Source organism: Berghia stephanieae, chromosome 6, assembly GCF_034508935.2.
Source record: "Berghia stephanieae isolate SIO BIC M18660-M18661 chromosome 6, UCSD_Bste_1.3, whole genome shotgun sequence".
Lineage (NCBI taxonomy): Eukaryota > Metazoa > Mollusca > Gastropoda > Nudibranchia > Aeolidiidae > Berghia > Berghia stephanieae.
In genome coordinates, this window is record NC_088365.1 from 20,740,073 (window position 1) to 20,745,825 (window position 5,753).

Consider the following 5,753-nt stretch of genomic DNA (forward strand, 5'->3'; position numbering starts at 1 on the left):
TGCCAAACGCGCCCTTGTTGACCCAATTGATGTAATGCGTTTAGCCAAAATGCTCACAACCCCCGCCAGCCGGTTTTCAAGTACCAACAAACAAAACAATATGTATCCTTGAACTTTTATAGTCAGATTGATATATGTAATTTAGTGAGAAGTACTCATTAAAATGGCTGGCTATAAACAATAACAAAGAACTGAGTGACGTCAATTTCGTTCCTTCTATAGTTTCAAGACTTAAAGGGGGGGGGGGGAGCGACACTAAAGGGTCATTTTTTTATTTGATGAAATATCCTAAACTTCTATGCACAGTCATAATGTACCTGTTTGGGAAGGATGATTGCATATATTTTTTTCTGAAAAAAAGTTGCCCGTTGCTATGGAAACGACGCCATATTGGAAAATAAACAACAAATCTTAAAATGGCAAAGGCTTTTTTGTTTATCAATCGATTGCCACAATATTTTGGTCACAGGTAGAAAAAAGGAAAATAAAGAGGCTCTAGAAGCCCAATTTTTATTTTTTTAATTAGAAACTTAAAAAAATAAGTTTAAAGTTATTACTCGATTATTCCCCTTGAAAAGAGTTACATAATTTCAAATTACTCATAGAAAATTTTTTTTTCAAAAAATCCCGCTCCTAGAGGACCTGCGTATTTGTATGACACTCATTAGTAGAAAGTTTGAAGAAGATTGGTTGAAAACTGAGGGAGGAGGTTTTTAGTGACGAAAATTATAGTTTTGAGAAAAACGCATTTAAAAGTCAAAGTAAGCGAGTTTAGGGAAAAACTCTCCTCTCGCTCTCTGATTGGATTGTGACCACATGACATTATTAGGAACAAAGTGATTGGTTGTTGAAGATAAAGGAGAGTTTTTACTTTTCATTGATATGTTTTTGCCTTTACTTAGTTATAAAGACTATTTGATATTCTTTTATGAAATCAGTCCACTGAAACTAAAAATGGGCAGGATTTAACCATACTATGGGTCACAAAATACGTTATTTTGAGTCGGAAAATACTGAAGATGAAGTTCTCATGCAATTTTTTATGCAGACAAATGGTCACATGACAACATCTCACCAAAATCAAATTTTAGCAAGCTGGGTCAAAATTCATCATTTTTAATGTCGCCCCCCCCCCCCCCCACTCCCCTTAAAAGATCTATAACGATGAGTGCAATATAAGAAACATACGAAAAAAATAACATCAATTAACTCACAGTTCTTCGAGTGATGATCAAACCTCAGACCTTATGATAACCGGCAACCCAGGAAATCAGACGATTTAGGGATATTCTAGAAACAAAAAAAAAAAAAAAAATGATATCCTGCTCTACCCTCTTTGGTTTAATAATAAAATATTAGAATAATATATATCTATAGAAGTTGACGTCACTCCGGTCCTTATCTTTGTTTTTTGCCATCCACGTTTATGAGTTATTCTCACTAAACTGTATTAACCAGACTATAAACGTTCAAGGTTACACATAGTTTTGTGTTACTGTTGGTCCGTTATACTTCCGGATGGCAATGTTGTGAGGTTCTTAGCCAAGCGCATACTATCTATCTATCTATCTATAACTCTCTCTCTCTCTCTCTCTCTCTCTCTCTCTCTCTCTATATATATATATATATATATATATATATATATATATATATATATATATATGTATATCATAAGATCATAATTGTACTTGAAACATCTTATAAATAGCTCCTTTTATCAATAAGTTTAGCTCTATTATTTCATGTTCTTCTATTTTATAGCTTATATATATATATATATATATATATATATATATATATATATATATATATATATATATAAGCTATAAAATAAAAATAAAAACCATGAAATAATAGAGCTCAACGTATTGATAAAAGGAGCTATTTATAAGATATTTCAGGTATAATTATGATCTTCTACAATATTGTTTCGGGCATTCGCTCTCACCAGGAAGTGAAAGTGAAAGTAGCTACTTCGACTTTCACTTCCTGATGAGACGAATGCTCGAAACAGTTTTGTAGAAGTTGATCATAATTATACTTGAACCATTATATATATATATATATATATATATATATATATATATATATATATATATATATATATATAATGTAAATTTTCACTCACATTTTTTTGCGAGACACTCGTTCTTGTTCCTACACTTCCTCATCGCATAATCATTTGCAATGTCCGTAAAAACTCCAACTAAGTTTTTCGCTGTGTAGTCTACACAGCGAAACAACTTTAGTTTGGAGTTTTCTACGGACATTGCAATGGATTATGCCGACTGAGGAAGTGTAAGGAACACAGAAACGAGTCGTCTCGGCAAAAAAATGTGAGTGAAAATTTACATTATATATTAGCTCTAACCACCATTATCGAGCACTTTCGTACCTCCAAGTACCCACCAACACTCATAAATATATATATATATATATATATATATATATATATATATATATAATATATATAAGATAAAATCCCTTGAATGCCCTTAATATTAATAGTAATGCCATAAATCTATTGATTAAAGATTACAATAATGATAAACGTGGTAAAGATAGCATTTTAACTTAAATGTACTCATGTAAATGTGGTGTACAAACATATATCTTTAACCGTGACATGCAAAGCAGACACACACACACACACACATACACACACACACACACGCATATAGATAGTTCGAAGATGACGTCACTCAGGCCTTTATTATTTTTTTTGTCATTCGCGTTTGTGAGTTGTTCTCACTAAACTGTATTAATCAGACTATAAAAGTTCATGGTTACACAGAACTTGTGTGTTGGTCCGTTATACTTCCGGATGGCAATGTTGTGAACTCCTTGGCCAAGCGCATTCTATCTATAGATAGAATGCGCTTGGCCAAGGAGTTCACAACATTGCCATCTGGAAGTATAACGGACCAACACACAAACTCTGTGTAACCATGAACTTTTATAGTCTGGTTAATACAGTTTAGTGAGAACAACTCACAAACGCGGATGGCAAAAACAATAACAAAGGCCTGAGTGACGTCATCTGCATACTTTCTATAGAAGATTACCATAATAATATAACAATGCACAATATATACATACAAGACTGAAAGCCCTGTCAACAGTAGTGCAAAAAAAGTATTATTCACAGTGTTTGATATGTCCAATATTATACATTTTAGATTTTCAATTCAGTGATATACAAAATGCAATTAATGTCCAATGTCAGGTTACATTATGCATCAAAATCAAATATTATGTTAGTTAGTTATTTATTAGCCAGTTCGTTAACATATCTACCCGCCTGATGCGAGACTGCGAGATTTTTGCGATTTTGCGATAGTAAAACGTCCATTAAAAACAATTATTTTTTTCGAGAGATAAAAAATCTCCGACGAAGTGTTGAACAAACACAATTCGTACAAGTTACAAAGTCAAGACGTGTCACGAAAATCCACTGGTCACCCATCGAGTAAGGAATTGTGTTCACTTCGGGGGGCGGTTTGAATGTAATTATGCGAAATAACACTGAATCTAAACTTCTTTAATAAATTCCATGTATGTTTTGTGCATTAAAACCTTTCAAAGGAGCCGCAGTATTTAAATACGATAAATGCATAATTTAAATGACATGATTATTAAGTTGACTTCGCCGGTCGCCGTCGTTAACTTAATATAGCCTGACACAAGAACCCTCTTGGACTGGCAGTTTGACGTCATATTTTAGGTTTGTGTATGTAGCGTCTAGTGAGTTGTCGTTAGTAGAGCTCAATGAAACAAGTGGTCCCATTGGTTGAACTATTGAATACAACTCACAATTTGTTTTCTTTTGTGACAAAAGACTGGCATTTTGACGTCATTTTTTGGTCAGTGTCAGGCTATAACTAAACGATGGCGACGCTTCGCTACTCTGAGTTTCAGGGTGTGTGCCATCTGTTAATCGTATTGTTATTTACCACATGCTCCCGTCTTTGGAAATAATATACTTGTAAATATTTAGTGCTGTACTCCTCATTTTGACGATATTGGTTTAATTTGTGTTGTTATCAGTTTTTATGAATGTAGAAATAACAACAGGAAGCAACGCCTCTGGCTTTTAACTATAAAATAGGGTGAAGAAATAGTGTCCATGCTACACATCTTCACGAAAAATCAGAACAACGCTGTTTCAAGATTACAGAGGAGCAAACCCGAGACGACAACAAGATAAGATTTGTTTGTGTGTATTGTATGTATTGTCCTTATATGTTACTGAATAGGTACGTTTTGATTGTCAAACCATTTTCATTTTATTTTGACATTTTCTTTATTTTTAAAAATAAAATTGTAATTTAATTTTATCAGCAGACTTGTTTACTAATTTAAAGTTATACGTTTGTGGGGACCTTTTGTAAAATCATTAGTCCGATGTGGTTGAAAATATCTTTATGTTTTAACCCTCTCCGTACCAACTATGGGAAAATCGTCACATTCGTTACGATACAACCAACATTTTTCTTATTCAAATTTCTTTTGTACATCATAACATTTACAGAAAATGAACAGTGTGTTTTAGAGCATGTTTTGCTGAAGAAATTATTTGTCGCAAGAACTTTACTGCCATTGTGTCAGAGTGGTAAAAATTATATTTTTGTGTTAGTTGGGTGTGAAGTTTTGGGGAAAATCCTGAAAATGGCTGGTAAGGAGAGAGTTAATGCCATAAAACCAGTGACAATTATTGTCCTAATTTTATTTTTATTATTTTTTTTTTTTGGTGGTTGGAAAGGCTCCACCACCCACAAAAGCCAAATTGCATCATCGTTAAATAGCCCAGATCGTACACAGAAAAGGCTAACTGTCTTTCTTTTAAAATTAGTTGAGAACCTACTAAAGCAGCCTTCTACATACTGTCAAAACATGTTTTTTTAAAATTTATTTCAACCAGAAAACGTTTCCTCCATATATCAATATACTTCAAATATATCAAAATATCATTTACTTTTTTTTGTTACTAGAGGTCTTAAGTTTAAGACTTTTTGACAAGTTGGTGCCATTTTGATCTGCAAATATATAATGATAATGAACTAAAAGATGTTATTATCTTTTTTGTTGTTGTCGAATTCTTAAGAAAATGTATTTTATCATTGTAGGGCTTCAATGACCTAGGATAGTGGCATCGTTTTCGTCAATAATTAATTTAATTAAGAGCAAGTACAACTACTCATTTCCTTTCTTTCTTTTCTTTTTTGTTTTATAAAGTATAGGTGCTAGATCGAAAACGAATTTTGTGGTTTTCTTCACGGGAAGATAAGAGACACGATGTGAAGACAACGGCTTTCTCAGCTGATGGAATGATCCTATGATAGAATTAGCACAATCTAAAATAAACAGATAAATAAATTAAACCCCTGGTCGCGGCCGGATGCCGTCAGAAACAGAAAATAGATGGATTGGTGTTGGTCACGGAAGTCGAAATAATGTAATTAAATTCTAGTCTTTTTGGAGAAAAAAGAAGAAAAAAAAAACAAAACAAGAAATAAATATGTGCTACGTCTGGTTGTTCAAAATGATATTCATTTTTTCTCGCATTTGATTTATATTCTTGAAAGTGAAGTTGATTACACGCGTTCAAAGTTCAAAGTAAATACACACAGACGCGCGCGCGCGCACGCATACACACATGCACACACACACACACACACATATATATATATATATATATATATATATATATATATACACACACACACCCACACACACATATATGACTTAAACAC